Raw genomic sequence first — 16,914 nt, forward strand, 5'->3', positions numbered from 1 at the left:
CTTTACTAGGTGAGAAAGTTAACTTCCCATGGTCCACTTCCTCCAGTAACACCCTGAGGAGTGAAGATAACTTAGTAAAGTGACCAGCTGCAGAACTTGCACACAAGTGAGAACCCTCTGCTACTTGAGATAAGGAGCCCACAGGCTGGGCCGCCCCACTTGGGAGGCCTCCACAGTCTTTCTTTGTTCCTTCTTTGGCTTGAGAGCCAAGCCCAGTTCACCCCCTGCAAGATGAGTTCCCAGCCGAGGACCTTCTGTTGCCGCCCCTGCCCCCGTCCAGCTGGAGTTTCTTCCCTCCAGAGTGATCTGACCCTGGGGTGAGCAGAGAGGGTGTAGCCCTTGTCTCTAAGCATGTCCCAATCACCTGCACTTTTTAAAAGTGCCACCATGCAAGCCTAGAGAACATGTCTATGTCTCTGTTCTCAATAGCTACATAAATCCTGACAAAGGTACCACTAACTGCGAGCTATGTAAAGGAGCAACCATCCTTCAAATAATCACAGCCATCATCTCTTGAGCACCTACTGTTTGCCAGACGTGGTGTGAAATATTTGATCTCTGATCTGTCCTGAAAAGTTAGATTGCTGCTGCCCTCTTATAGCCCAGGAAACAGAGGCTCCCAGGTGATACATTTAACCGATGCCAGGCCCCAGAGCCAACAACTGCACCAGGATTTGAACTTGGATCTGGGAGCCCAAGGACTTCCTACTGCACCTCTCAAACTGAGTGTCATGCTGAGTACCAGCTCATGCTGAGCTGTATCCACAGCAGCATCACCTGCAAGACAGGTGACTTTCCCAGGAGGCAGTGACAAAGATTCTGAGTCCTGCTGGGGCTCAGAAAACTGGTGCTTTGCCACACTGAGAGCCTTGGAAGCCACCTTGGACTCAAGCCCTGCCAACCTGCCCTGTCTTTGTCCTTCTCTCTCTCAGGTCAGGGAGGGGCTTTTGGTTGAGTGATCTCATCTTCCCAGAGACCAGATCTATCCATCAAAAGAACACAGTCAACTTCCGTCTTCTTGCTGAAATGTCATTAACAAGAGAGGACTAAAATCACAAGAAGAAAGACAAGCTGATCAATGTACCTGGGAGTTCTAGTGTCACCCACTAATGTCCTCTACATTAGCACCATTGAGGATCACTGACAACCAATCTGTTCTGCATGTCAAACAGACTTTGTACAGGCCACCACTGTACGCTCTCCATACCCACTGAACTATGCTGAAAACCACTTACTGTTTGCCCCTAAAAATTGTCTACATTCCCTACTCTCTCCCCTCTGCTATAGCAGGAATCCTATTTTTCTAACATGTTGGGCCAGTGAGTAATTATGCTCTGTGATTGCTTTGGTACACATAATCAATCTGTGTGCATCTCTTCTGCAATGAGTGTGAATGTGTCCCAGCAGCCTCCCAGAAGGTAGAGAAGAAATTTCCCTTAGCCCCACAGTATTTTGGCATCCTGGTGGAATGACAAAACCCTAATCCTTAGAACCTTGCATGGTGGCCAAAAGGGATTTTGCAACTAAGTGAACGGTCACCAGAGGGGAAGGTTGCCCTGGTTTACCCAGGAAGGCCCAGTGTGACTGCTGTGCTCCTTAAGAAGAGGAAGAGGAGACAAGAGATCAGAACGAGTGATAGGACAGGTGCCAGGTGAGAGAGAGGTGAGAGCAGCAGAGCCAGGACACACAGGCAGCTTCTAGGAGCTAGAAAAAGAGGAGGTTCCCGAAGGGACTGCATCCCTGTCTGCACACTGAGTTTAGATCTCTCAAGAATCTATCTCTGCTGTTTTGTGCCCCTAAATCTGTGGCAGCAGCAGGAGGAAGCCCATATTCCCAAGGCTGTTTCACGGGCAGGGAGGAACATTCACCCCCAAGAGGAAGGAAGGGATCGCAGGTGTGCAGGGACCCACACCTGCAGAGCCACCGAAAGGCCAGGTAGGGGAGAAGAGCTCAGGGGAGAGACCAGGACGCCGTAAGGGTCACCTAGGAATCTCAGAGAAGATGTGAGGTTGGGGGACCCCCCGAAAGCCGGCCTTTGAAGGAAAAAGAGACCCAAGGCTCTGAGCTCCTGACCTCTCCAGCTGAGGTCAGTACCTGCGTGAGAAAGCGACCTGCTCTCTTGCTGTGCAGCATTTCCTGTTTCACTTTAAGCCCAGTGTCACCTCTGGAGCAGCCCCGCCATGTCCTGAAAGGGAGGGGACTGGGTCTCATACTGGACCACAGGACCCGCGTGTCATCTCCCTGGAGCAGTCTTTTACTGAATGAGTTGGGGAGAAATTGGAGCAGTTATTTCTAAATTAAATGTATCTTGCATCAAAATAAACACAGGCACATGTGAAAACAAAATCACACCTCACATTAACTTTTCAAAGAAGACACTTCTAAATATGAGCAATGTCCCTAGATGGTTCCTCCCCCAAAAGATGCATCTCCTTTCCTCTGTCTTTAAACAGCTCAGGAGAAAATGCAAGAAGCTGCTTTTTAAGGGAAGAAAGCACGATTGCTGGAGCCTTTGCAGCTGAGTGTGACTGCAAAGTGCCACCAGAGACAAACTATCATGCATCACTGTGTCGTATGTCACGGGCCACACCAGTTACTGTGCTTGGCCTCAGTTTCCTAAAATGGCAACAAGAACTCATACCTCACAGGATGTCTGTGAAGGGTTAAATGAGCTCGTTTGCACACGCTGCATGCCGTGCGCAACCAGCCATAGCTCACTTTACTGTGCCTCTCTGTACTGCCTTTCCCAATACTACGCTTTTCTACAGATCGGAGGTCTGTGATACCCCCGAGGCCAGCGGGTCTACTGGTGTCATCCATCCAACAGTGTGGGGAGTCATCAGCATTTTTCGTAGCAAGAAAATATTTTTAAGTTAACATACGTACATTTTTCTAGATGAAATGCTATTGCATACTTAACAGACTATAATTTTATATGTGCTGCAAAACCAAAAAACACGTGTGACTTGCTTGTCATATTCCTTTTACTGCGGTTGTTCTGGAACTGAACTCTCACGTCTCTAGGACATGTCTGTTAAATTAGGTTGTTATTGTTAGGTTCCCAGCACCTGATCTGGATCTGTTCCAAGACCCACTTCCTTATCCAAGCCTGGACTGCGAGGGGCAGGGGTCATGGAAATGCTTGGCTTTATAAAAGCTTAAGAGAGATCTTTTTAGTTGTTCCTTTTGAAATATTCCAAATCTTTATATAAATATATATATAAAACTAAATCACTAAATTGCCTACACTAGGCTTGATGTTATGATCCTCCTGCCTCAGCCTCTCAAAGTGTTAGGATTATGGGTGAGGTGTGGTTATTTGGGTGTATATATCAAAACACATTAAATCCTATACTTACTAGCTATGCATTCACAGCACACAAATTTATGGCAATAAAAACTTTTTCAGGAAAAAATGTCTCCTTTTCTTCAAACATGCATTTTGTGGCTTCAACCCAGAATGTGTGTGCGTAAGCAGTGAGAGTCCAGGCAGCAGGGAGTGTCTGGTTTTGATGACTGGGGCTCCCTGCGCTCACAGAGGAATGCATCTAGGATCCCAGTGCCTACAGGCAAGATGCAGCTCTAGCAAATATCGCCCTTCCCTGCCTTGCTGGGCATGCTGGGGAATTGAAATAGCAACTTCTCTCTCCTGCTGCTCAGTTTCAGGGCTCAGGGTTCAGGGTTCAGGTTTGGGCCAGCCAGTGGCCACCACCTATAGCAGCAGCCCAGACCAGAACCAGGAGGTTGCATTCAAGGGCCTTTCAGAAAGCTCTTCACTGAGGAAGCTGCCACAGGTACCAGCTGGATCTACGCCTTTGTTTCTTCTATCACCAAATGTGAGCTGATCTGGTAACAGTGGGTATTGAAGAGATGGCTGTGCAAGCATATTGAAAAACAGGCAGAATTTTAACAAAAGCATATGTCTACCCTGAAGTCCAGCAATTCCACCCCTAGAAACTCACCAAGTGAAATGAAAACCTGTGTCTACGCAAACGACCCAACCATGAATGTTCATAGTGGTTCTATTTGCTTATATCCCCAAATGGAAAATGATTCAATGTGCAACATCAAAATCGATACGTAAACTATGATACATCCAAAGCCAGAATACTATTCTGTAATAAAAATAAATGAACTACCAAGACAAGCAAGGATAAGTGGAGCCCTTGGAAATATGAAATGAAAAGCTAGAAAAAAGAGGATATATATTGTATGACTACTGATATAAAATTGTGAAATATGCACAAGTTATGAAGACAGAAAGAATGCCCACAGGCATTCCTGGGCTGGGGCTGGAGCTAGGAGAGTGAAAAATGGACTGCAAGTTGACTAGGGGACTTTCTGGAATGACAACAATATTCCAGACCCTTAGCCTGGGGTGATGTTACACAGGTCTACATATTTTATTTAAACTCACCAAACTATACACTTAAAAATAGGTGCATTTTATTGTATGCAAATTACCTCATCAACGTAATACGAATAAAGTAGGTAGCTTATACTTCATGATTTCAAAACTTACTCAAAGCTATAGTAACAAAGATGGTGTGATGGTGGCATATGGATGACCAAGAAGATCCATAGAACAGAATTAAGAGTTCAGAAGCAAATCCTTGCTCTTCTGGTCAAATGATTTTCAACAAGGGTTCCAGGACAATTCAGTGGAAAAAGAATAGTCTTTCCAACAAGCAGTTCTGGGACTAGATAATAACATCATAAAAAGAATGAGACTGGACCCCTTCCTCACACCAAATGCAAAAATTAACTTATGATGGATGGCAGGCTTAAATATATGCATGTGTATACCTGTATATAGATAACTAAGGGAGAAAGGCACAGACAGACAGACAGACACACCATTTACATGATGCCAACATATGCTCCTCTTTTTCTAAGACCCTCACATGGTTATTCATAATCTCACCAAGAAGCTGAGTTTTAATCTATGAAACCAGGGAATAGTGATTTGTTTTGAAAGGGGAGGCCTCTGGCTTCCTGATATACTATGGACAGTGAGTGGCCTGGAATGGACCCAGTGCAAGATCACACGTGAAAATATGCACAGCCACCAGGCAGAGGCTGGGACGGCACAGGATGGCAGTGGCACCAGAAATGGGAATACAAATGAAATACGTATTTATCTGTGAGTACATAGCCACTGCCCTGTGATCCCTGAGTGTCACCCTACACTCACTCAGAAGCCTCCCCACCTGGCCACGGTCCAGCACCTTGAAGAACTGGCAGCAGCATAGCGACAGACACAAAGGTCCCCGGGGCTTCCGTCCTGATGACTGAGCATCCAGCCACACTGGATGAGGGGACACTGTGGATGCCCTCGCCCGCCCAGAACAGCATGACTGAAGAATAATCCACAAGCAGTGATCAAAAGAGTGCATGTTCTGCCAGAATAAAATGTCACCAATTTAAAACATAAAAGTGGGAGACAGAGGCCATGTACAAACTCTTAAGCTTTCTCCACTGGTAAGCTCTGCTTTGATCCTAACAGCACAACTGTTTCTTGCATCCGGATCAAGACTTTCAATGAAGAGAAGAGTCTTGGAGGACCAGGACAAGATCACATCAGGAAGGAGAGGACAGGGACAAGATCACGAGTACATGAGGTCCTGAATGAGCAACAACTCTATGGAGCAGGGGTGGCGCGGGGTCTAATTCCACGCTAGTAAAGAGCGGGAGATGAGCAAGAGCTCAGTCTATCTAACAATTAGTCACTGATGTTCAAGTGCTGGGGGTGGGGAGGGAAACAATGAAGTTCTGTCCAGGGTCTTCAGCAAGGGCTGTTTCTCCCCAGCAGGTGCCTGGAAGCCAACACCACCACTACGGCTGCCCAGGCCGGTGGCTTTACAGCAGGAGAAAAGTCATCCTAAGCTTCACAGTTCTTTCCATGAAACCAAGTGGGAAGGATCCACCTAACGAGGATCCTCTAAGGATGGACACTTAGCCTACGAGAGGGTATTATAGACTCACTGTGTCTCAGAAATATAAATGTAAACCCTCAAAGCATGAAAAAGAATAAAAAGATTGTTCAAAAATAGAAAAGAAATGAAAATGTAATTGACACATACAGAGTGTGGGCTTGTTTAGATCCTGATTTAGGGAAGCTAGCCATGAGAAGATATTCAAGAGATAATCAAAGAAATCTGAATGTAGGGGCTGGGGATTTAGCTCAGTGGTGTAAGCACCTGCTTGGCATGCAGGAGGTTGTGAGTGCGATCCCCGGTACCAAAAAAAAAAAGAGAATGTATATTATATAGTAGATGAGAACAAGGAATTTTTGTTCATTGTTATGGGCCTGACAGTAGCATGGTGACTAAAGAAAAGAAAGATAAAAAATAAAAAGAAGAGAAGGAAAGTGGGGAAGAGAGGAGACGCTGCTTTACTATTTATAGATAGATGCCATACAAGTGTTTATGGATGAAATGGACACTGTTTACTTTTAAATATTGGAGAGAAATGATCTCAAAATTAAATTACTTTTAATAAACTTAAATTAAATTACATTTAATAAACTTAAGTAGTGCAAAATGTATGCTCTGTAGAGTAAAAATCCAAATAATTGGAATGGACATCTTATGTTCATGAATCAGAAGACATTAAGATGGCAATAATCCCTAAATTTATCTACTGCTTTGATCCAATTCCTATGGAGAGCCTAGTGATCTTATGCAGAGATTGACAGGTTGGTTCCGAAACTCATATGAAATCCGTATGATCCAGAAGGGCAAAAACAATCTTGAAAGCAAGCCATGCAGAAAGACTTATTCTTCCATGACTTCAAAACTTACTATAAAGCTACAGTAATAAAAATGGCATGATACTGGCAGGAGATGAACAAACAGATCAATAGAATAAAACTAGGACTCTATAAACAAACTCATTCTTATGGTCAATGGGTTTTCCACAAAGGTGCCAAGATGAGTCAGTGGAAAAGGAATTACCTTTCAGAAGTGGCATTGGGAGGATTGAACACGGAGATGTGAATGAGCAAAGCTAGACTCCTTCACACACAGGTACAAATTAATTAAAATTAACATTACAGGCCTAAGTATAAAAGCTAAAATATAAAACTCCTAAGAAGAAAACAGAGGAGTGAAACACTGAGACCGTGTCCCAGGGCATGCCTTTTTAGACCCCACACTCAAAGACAATGGGAAAGGAGAGCGAGAAATGGGGACGGGGTGGGGGAAGCGAGGAGGGGAAGAGGCAGGAAGGAGCAAAGAGAGACTGAATTTCCTCAAAATAAAGCACGGGTACTTTAAAGGACATCATCAAGAGAGTAAAAATAACCCACAGAATGGGACAAAATATTTGCAAGTTACATATCTGAGAAGGAAGCTGTGTTTGTAATATATAACTTTTATGATCCCATAATGAGACAAGCCAAATAAAACATGGACAAGGCTCCAAAAAGACATTTCTCCAAAGACAGCGTAGAAATAACCACTAAGTGGGTAAAAAGATAATCAACAGCATTAGGCATTATGCAAATGCAAATCAAAACAATAATGAGATAGTAATTCACATCAACTAACATGAGTTTAATCTAAAAAACAGAGAAGACCAAGCAGTGGTATGAAGGCTGCGTAACTGGGATCTCAAAACACTGCTGTAGGAATGTACAATGAAGTTGCCCTTTGGAAGTCTTTCTGGTAATTCCTTAAAAAGTTCACCATAGAGTGACCACATGCCCCAGCAATTCTACTCCTAGGTACACTATATGGATAATAATTAAAAACAGCTACAGAATTCCAATACTTGTGCACAAATGCTCATAGTAACACTATTTACCATAAGAACCAAAGAGGCAGAGGCTACCCAAAGTCCATCAACTGATGAATGGGTAAACAGAATGTAGCATTTCCATGCGACAAACTCAAAAACAGTAAATTTCTGGTGTATGTTACAACATGGGTGAATTTTAGAACTATTATAACATTGGGAAAGAACTACATGTGGTATGATTTTTATTTATAAGATATTCCCAGAATAGGCAAGTCTACAGAAATAGAAAAACTAGGGGTCACGCAGGGTTGCAGGAGAGGGCAGTTGGGGATTAACTGCTAATAGACAGAAGGTTACTTTTGCAGATGATGAAATGGTCTAAAATCGTGGTCATGGTTATGCAACTGAATACAGATTTTTTTTTTTTCAAGGAAAAAAGGTAGAAAGGTACAGATAAAACATAAACAATAAAATGCTTAAATGCTTCCAAATATTTGAAAGTTTAAAAATGCTAGGCAGAAATAGCTCCTAGTGAGTCTGTTCAATGAAACCCAGGATAATCAGCTCTTGTAATGTTGAAAACGCTGACTTATCATTTAATGCACACTGAATACAGCTGGAAAAGACTTTGCACAAGATGTCCTAAGGTGGGGAACCAGCAAAAGGGTCCCCCGGAAAGAGTGTGAGCCAAGCTCAGCCCTTTCTTGTAACTATGAAGTTGCAAGGTCACAGACTCATTGAACGGTCACCTGGCCCAGCCCTCCTCAGGGCTGAGGGAAACAGCAGCTAGGCAGGAGGACCGGAGGACTTGCCCAAGCTTCTGGCCTCTCGCAAGGTTTCTGTGAGGATTAAATGAGACAAACGTATGATAAATTTTTTAAAACATCTTTGGGGTTATGAAAATATGCAGGGCTGCTACTATGAAACTTGCTCTGACTACATAGGAGGCCTATTTCTCCTGAGCTTCATTTAAAAGATAAAAAGAAGCAGGTGGGATTCACTTTAATAAAACATTGTCTTTAACCCGACATACCCAATATTTTATTAACATGTAACTAGTGCGAACATTTGAGTTGCTTATGTTTCAAACTAAGTCTTGCAAATCACACTTTGAGTGCATCTCAGTGTAGCCTGGCTCAGCTACTCTGAAACTACAAGTGGCCAGTGGCTCCCAAATTTCATAATGCAGATGGAGACCAGCAGGGCCAAACCTGGCAGAAGGCCTGAGGGTACCGGAGCAAAAGAACATCTATATTAGGTGTAAATGGCTTGTTCCAAGGCAGAGACATCATGGCGGGAAGACGAGGCAGAGAAAGGCAGCTCACCTCATGGCAACCAGGGAGAGAGAGGGAAGAACCCGAGAGGAAGGGACCAGGACAAGATACTGTCACAGCGACCAAGGGTCCTGCCACAGTGACCACTCCTTTCTACTAAGCTGTACTTCCTAAGTTACTGTTACCTCCCAATAATGTCACACATGATGACCTCACTGATGGGTTAATCCACTGGCAGGTGGAGACCTCATGATCCAGTCACCCTCCAAAGCCCCAACTCCAAACATGGGGGACTCTGGGGGAGCTTCTTGAGTCTGAAGTATAACAGTATTTAAATGGTAGGCGGTGGGGCTTTGGTGTTCATGGTGGAGAGTTATGGTACAGCCGAAATGGAATGCAACTTAGAGATGACATATGTGGTGGGAGTAGGCTATTCAGTGCTTCTATTTTTGCTGCAGTTTCTTCTTCTTTTATATTCTGTTCATTTGTTGTTAGGAGCAGGCATAGTTGGCAAAAAAGGGTAGAAGATTTCTAATCTATACCTCTGCTTCAAGCCTGGATCCAATTCATTGGTGGCATGGAGAGTCCTGGGGCCAGGAGAAAGAACCTGGGGGGTAATCTTGAGGACTTTTCCTGTCTCTCTTGGCCTCCCCTCTCCAACTTCAGAGCAGGAGGTTCTATCTCCAAAGAACAGGTCTCCTGCCTTTGCTATTCAGGGAATATTCTGTTCCCCCAACTGTGGTATTTTGGGTCTTTTTGGCAGAAGATAGGGATGGCCAGAGGTAGAAAGAACTCAAAATGTTCTCTGAAGCCAGTAAAGTACAGACATCTGGGCCCAGGATCTTGCCGGCTCCAGGGAAACCACTGTAAACCCACTAACACTAATTGCTTTCGCATCTGCTCCCATTTCTAGTGGAAATAAAATGCTTCTCTGGCTAATGGAAAATGAAACACCCATTTACTGTTTGTTTATCACATTATATAAGCACCCTCTCCTCCTGAGGCCCTGCTCCAAAACTTTGGAAGACATCACGTATCAAAGCCTGCTCAGGTCTACATGTACAGGGTAATAAGGCTCCAGGAAGATACGTTATTCCTGCTAGGACTTCGCCCTAAATGGACAGATGGGTGGGGGGAGATCGTAGTTTGGTTTAATTCATTCTTCTAGGAATATTTTGCACATCCTTAGTTAATGTTAAGTACAAAGGCCTAAAATAGCTCACTGACTCTCAACTTCCAAATTCAGCTTTCTTAATGAAGAACCAGAAGGCCCAGCTGGAGCTCAGTTTCAAGAAAAGGATTCTCAACCCACCACACCTAATAGAGTGATCCTTAAAAATGTCTTACAGCAGGTCATGGGGAAGCCTTCTTTGGCAATCCTATTCTAGCTGGCTTTCTATGTCTACTTGTGTTACTTATTACATGTGGTGGTGATGAATATAGAGACTCTTGGCTATATCTCCAATTCTCCCAATTTTCTTCTTCTGTAGTCACAGAACCATTCATTTTTAGCTTGTACCTATGGTTGTCAAGAATAGAAACTACATTTCCCAGGCTCCCTTGCAATTAAGGATGGTCATGTGACTAAGTTCCAGCCAATAGGATAAGGGTGGAAGTGAAGATAAGCCTTCCCCGATGCACCTCCATTTCTCACACCCTTTGTGTGAATACAGACATGGGTGAGCCCATGCTGAATCACACAGGCAAGGGCAACACACTTGGGTGGTAGGACCACAAGACAGAAGACCTTGGATCCCGGACATGAGGTTCTGCTGCTTACAGACTGCTTACAGAGAAATTGCTTTGTGAGCAAGAAGCTCATTTAGGGGATCTGGGTTACAGTAGCTGAAACGGTAGGTTTGGGATGTGTCTGTTGAAGGGAAGAAAGGAGAACACCTTTAAGGTAGCTGTCCCCACCAGGGGGCTTTCACCCAGCTCCAGCTCTTCCGGCCTCTGTCACCAATGATGAATCTGATATTCTCACCAGCTCACAGGTGGCAGAGACAGCATCTTTCCATCGCCGTGTTTTGTATGCACTGTTCTCCACAGCTTGTTTACTTTTGGGCTGGAGCAGCAGTCTTTGGCCAGTCTGCCTTAGGCACTTGGAATAGAGGATCCCATTCAAAACAAAGCCCTTCTTTAGTCTTACTTTGGCGTGTCTTTGAGACACTCTGTTATGGTGGCCAAATGAATTGTCTCAATATAGCCAACTCAAAGGAAGCATCTTAGACTCAAAACTTTCTTCCAAGCAGAGATTGAGTTCTTGTGTTAACACCAGCTTCTGCCCAGCTCTAAGATTCTGAGTAGCAAAGGGGTGGGGTACTAAGCTTGCGCAAGGTTCAGAGGATCGGTTATTACAATGGGACTCAGTCCTGTGGCTTTTCCTGAGTCACTGGGTTTCACCATCAGGGAACTGTAAACACGAGCCCTTTGTCTAACACAGATAGTGATGAAATATGCAGGGTGACTCCAACTCAACCACTTCGCTCCTGGCCCGGGCTTCCCCAACTGACTTTTGGAGATTTCCCAACCAGAGAGCAGAAGTTCACAGACCCTCCCCGCTTCGGTCAGCTTCTGAAGCATGGCAGCATTTGGCTTGGTTCCCAGAAAGACTAGGATCTGGCAAAGGTAGTATTTGAGAAGTGTCCTCTCCCCTCCAGAGCAGTGCAGAAGAGCAGGGGAGAGCTGGGCCAAGCAGCATCTGTCCCCCACGTGGGAGGTTGCTGATGCACGGGCTCCTTCGCCCCTTGGCTCAGGGCACAGCTGCCTGCCTGATCAGCTGAGTGCAGCCTTGGGCTCGTCTGTGGCAGGCAGAGGTTAATTTCCTTCCCATCCGAGAGCAGGACCCAGTTGTGACTGTCTTGTTCTGCCTAATTAAATTTGCCACACATAAGCCTGTCTGGTGGCAGTGTCATGAGCCTAGAATCCCAACACTCTGGAAAGCTGAGACAAGAGGACTACAAGTTTTAACCCTGGGTAACTTTTGAGTCTTTGCAAGACCCTGACTCAAAATTAAAAAAAAAAAAAAAACGGGCTGGGCATGCAGCTCAGTGCAAAGGCCCTGGGTTCAATCCTCAGTACTATTTTAAAAACAACTGCCATACAATATAGCCAGTGCCTTATCTTGGGCAGTGAAGCAAAAGCTTCTGCTTGCATTCCGCCCTCCTGCAGGCCCCCGCTGGCCCCCATGCCCTGCGGTTTTTTTCTGATAAGGGACACATTTTGCTTGCAAGCCAGCATCTACCAGTGGCTGCTATTCTAGTATTGTGCCTGCCTGGAGGACTTCCCCAGCGACCTGGCAGGAGAAGATAGGACACACAGCAGCATGCAGAGGAACTCAGAGAGCCACTCAGGCCTCAAGGAAAGTAGGCCAGTGGGTCGAAATAAAATCCAGCCCAAGTAACAAAAGCTTTATAAACAGGAGCCCAGCCGAGGCCCCACACGGCCCTGGGGCCCTCCCTCTGCCCTCAGCACGGTGGGGCTGTCGGTGCTCAGGGCTAACCTGGTTAACACTGCTCATCACCAAGAGCTGGGTCGTTCCATTAGTTAACTTTATGCTCAATTATCTCGGACTTGATCGTTTTTTAGAAAAATGACACGAGTTAATTTTCCCCCCAATTAAGTAACACAGGCAAGACAGGAAAATGGTATCTGTCCCCAAATCCCACCATCTATCACACGCCTAGGATTAGGTTAAGTGACTGTCATTTCAGTTACTTCTCTGCACACATACACAGCTAGGAACGTGGGGAGATTTATCAGTGAAAATAACTTTAAAGAGAGTTGCCACTGCGTTTCTGCATCCTTTAATAAACAGTAATCTGTTATTTGAACTTAGATAACAAAGAAACAGCACCGAAATGGAATCTGCTGAATTCCTGAAATGATACAGATCTTCAGCATTTTAGAACTGGCAGGATTCTAAAAGCAAGGTGACTGCCCAAGGCCAGCCAAGGTAAATGACATCAGAAAGGCAGGCAACAGGAGGAAATTAAGCCTCTGGCCCCCCGTGACTGAAACACGCTTTCCCTGGCATTCTGGGAAGATGCTTTGACTTCAGATAAGGGTAGCAAGCTGCCCCGGAATCCAGATCTGGGAGCCCTGGGCCCTGGCTCACTGCTAGGTTCATGCCCCTGGGATATCTGACCTTTTCAGGAAAGTGCATCTGAGGGCTTCATAAACCCTTACAACAAAGATAGCTAGAAAAAAAGGCCATTAACCACCCAGCATGTTTGGCAAGAGAAAAACAAAACTTTTAAAGCTCATATCAGTGTCTGGGTCTCCTAGCACACAACAATGTAGATGTGGCCAGTCTGGATGGAGGAAGAGGAGTAGAGGAGGAAGAGGAAGCAGACGTGTGGGGGAGACCTGACTCATGATGCTGACGCTGAGAACCAAAGCCTCCCTGACCTCACGGTCACCGTCTGCCCCAGCAAGGACAGTGGAGCCGAGCTGAACTTCAAGGAAATGGTGAGAGAGCTTTCGAAATTACAGGCGACTCCTACAGAAACAGGAGCGCTCACCAGAAGAGCCCCAGGTCCTGCAGACTGCTCAGTATGTGTGTCGTCCCAGGACACTGCTTCACAGGACAAGTGACAGTGACTGAAGGGAGGAGGAGGAGTGGAAGGAGGTGCCAGGTAGAGGGACACCTGGAACAGGGACACCTGTCTGGGCCCAGCTTCTAACTGTCATGGAGTACTTAAACCTGTCACCCCAGACAGAGGAACAAGGCACCAGTGGGAACGAGAGCTCCACAGTGCCTTCCCATCAGTGAGTTGGGGTGACAGACAACTTTCCATACCCCACACTGACAGCTCCTCTGGGGAGGAGCTGGATAAAGAAAGCCTTGACCTCGAGGTCCACTGGAGAAGGCCCTAGGCCTCAGTCACAGGGCCAACTGCAAGGTCCAGCTCTGCCACTCATCCTACTCAGAGCAGAGCCAACACTTAGTCTGAGCTCTGGTATTAGCCACAATGGCCACATCACCTCTGCCACAGTCTGATGCCACATGTCCACCACAGGCCAGTGACCTCAAGGGTTGGTCCTTGGGTTGGCATGGTTGGGAGGTGTTGGACACCTTAAGAGGCATGGACTAAAGGGAGGCCTTCTGGTTGTTGGGGGTGCACTTTAGAAGGGGCTGTTAGGGTCCAGTCCTCCTCTTCCTCTCTTGTTCATTTCAGACATGAGGTGGAAGACTTCGTTCCCCATCATGTGCTGCCTCATCACAGATCCAAAACCAATGGAGCCAATCGGCCATTGACGGAAACCTCCCAAACCATGAGCCCTAATCAACCCTTTCTTCTATAAGTTGATAATCTCAGGTGTTTGCTAACAGAAATGGAAAGCTGACTGAGCATGTAAGTGCTAACACTGATCTGTGTTCCTTCAAAATTTGTATGTTAGGGTCTTACTTAACCTCAAGATTCACAAAATTCAAGTTAAGGTAAGGTCACTGGGGTGGACCTAACACAATCCGACCAGTGTCCTTATGAAAGAAGGAGATTAGAATGCAGATCCCCTCAGAGGGAGGACCCTGGGAAGATACAGGGAGACAGTGACACCTACACTCCATGGCAAGAGGCCTCTGAAGAAACCAACCCTGACCTTGAACTAGACAGAGAAAAGTAAATATCTATTGCTTAAGTCACCCAGTCCCTGACACTTTGCCATGGCAGCCTTAGCAAGCTGGTACAAACAAGACTGCTTGATCACTTTTGATTTTGTAACCTGAACAACTTCTAAAACAACAATATGCAATATATTAACTAGTGTTAATTCCCTACTTCATTTTGAAATTCTGTATCATTTCTATCCTTTTTTTCTGTTTTGCTTTTTTTTTAAAAAAAATTAAAAGAAAAACAAAAAGACTGCTTGTATTGTGAGCCAGGCTTGTTCAGCTCATAGGGACCAGCATAGAAGCAAGGCCAGCATCATTACTGATTATCAGTTATAAATGATTTCAAGATATTTTTACCATCTACCCCTCCCTAACTCAGTAGTCTTATTCCAGTGGTGTCAACACTTGGGGAGGAGCGTCTGGCCCTTGGGCTGCAGAAACCAGCAAGTAGTGGCTGCTCAGGTGCCCTCCTAGGACTCTCACAGCCCAGCTGTGTGTGTGCTGGGCACCACCCCTCCCTCTTTGGCAGCTGTTCTGGTTGACACATTGTGTCAACTTGAGAAGCTTAGAAGTTTAACTAAGAGACTCAGCAGGGAGCCAAGGTACTTACTGTGTAAATATCCTGGTCTTCTGCAAGAGGAGGGCACGGAGATTTTGTGAGTGCTACACCAGCCCTATAAGGGGATTGGTCTGTGTTCAATACAGGGAAGAAACCAGGCTTGCTCTTCCCCTTCTTTTGCTCTGGCTACTTTTGCAAGGCTGCTGCCTTGACGTGTTGCCCCTCTGCCATGCCACCCTGCCTTGGTGCCAGCTGAGTATAGACTGAATCCTCCACAAACTATGAGTTAAATAAACCTCTCCTTCCTTCATTTTGGGTGTTGGGTATTTTGTCTCAGCAATCAGAGAAAAGTAATCAAGACAGAAGATGTGAGTTGTCCCCAAGCACTGAGTGGACCCACGTGGACGATGGACACCTGTGGCTTTGCCATCACATCAGCCTTAGCCAGCGTTCCCCTATCCCAGGCTGAGGCAAAGGTGCCACTTGTGCCTGGTGGGCCCCCTCATTTGTGAAAGGATCAGCGACATTGGAGAAGCATTTGCCCATGCTTTCATGGGTAGCAGGAGGGAAGAACCAAGCTGACCTGTCCCCAGCCCTTAATAGCCTACCAAGAGACAGACACCAGGGGGACCAGGTCATCAGTTTGTGAAAGGTTCTTTAGCTTGTCACTGACCTGTGGGTTTTGTTTTTGTTCATTTGTTTGTTTTTGTCTTTTTGAGACAGAGTTTCACGATGCAGTTCAGGTTGGCCTTGAGCTCACTTTGTAGCCCAGGCTGGTCTCAAACTTGCAAGGATCCTCTTGCCTCAGCCTCCCAAGTGCTAGAATTAGAGGCGTGCACCACCACAACCAGCTCTGAAGTTGTTTTCTTGCCACTAAAACACTTAGTACAGCCACAGTCAGCATCCTCAATGACAAGTAATAAGCATGCAATCCTTGTCCACAGCATAAACAAAAGATCCCATCCAAGAAAAACCAATAACATCCTTGCTAATGGTTGAAACCCACAGTGGCAATTGGCTCCAGCAGAGCAGGGAGCTCCCAGCTCAGTCTAGTTCAGCCCTTCACCTGAGGAGGGCCAGGGGCTAGGGAGGCTTAAAAGGGATGTGCAGTCCAAAGCACCCTCTGAAACATGCAGTTAACCCTTCCTTTCAAGGCTGAGTCAGCCAGCAGCCCTCAGGTCAGCGGGCAGCCTGGACCACCCTGTCAAACATGCCTGCGTGCAAAGCAACCCACAGTGAGGCCAAACAAATAATCTGGAAGGAAGCATGACCTCCAGGATCTCCCATGAAAAACAAGTTCAGCCACACAGTTCAGTCTTGTTCTTTCCTTTGCACAGATCAATAGGAACAGTACGGGAATTTTATAGCACAAAGGGGCCCACAGAAATGGCACAAGGTGGCTGTGCCCTGAACTGTCCCAGAAACCAGGTTCTGGATTCTATGAATGCTTCCCATCTGCTGGACAATTGCCAAAGCACACCACATGTGTTCTAAAAAGAGAGATGAGCTCGTTGATACTAGCCATGAGGAGGCAGGTCTCTATCCAGCATCAGCAAGCTGCCACTTCAGAAAGGAGTATCCCACTCCCTCCCACCGCCATCAGGCTAAGTGACACCAAACCACTTCAGAGTACCATGCTATGCGCTCTGGAGACACTGGAGAAATACAAAGCTTGGGGCCTGTCCCTCAGTGCCCTTCATTCTGGGTGGGAAGAAAAGATGGGC

General features: G+C 45.8%; 1 protein-coding gene and 1 long non-coding RNA gene across 5 annotated transcripts in view; one reads left to right on the plus strand and one right to left on the minus strand.

The window, feature by feature from the left end:
• Gfod1 (Gfo/Idh/MocA-like oxidoreductase domain containing 1) overlaps positions 1-16,914 on the minus strand; it is a 100,350-nt gene that overhangs the window by 21,042 nt on the left and 62,394 nt on the right. The gene's annotated exons all lie outside the window — the stretch shown is intronic.
• LOC134478502 (uncharacterized) lies at positions 10,670-15,493 on the plus strand. Its single transcript, XR_010051147.1, has 4 exons — positions 10,670-10,867; positions 12,853-12,969; positions 13,302-13,484; positions 14,195-15,493. It is a non-coding gene; the product is annotated as an uncharacterized LOC134478502 (long non-coding RNA).

This window comes from Cavia porcellus, unplaced genomic scaffold (assembly GCF_034190915.1).
Source record: "Cavia porcellus strain 051 isolate PalLab524CR breed Dunkin Hartley unplaced genomic scaffold, mCavPor4.1 scaffold_13, whole genome shotgun sequence".
Taxonomy (NCBI): Eukaryota; Metazoa; Chordata; class Mammalia; order Rodentia; family Caviidae; genus Cavia; species Cavia porcellus.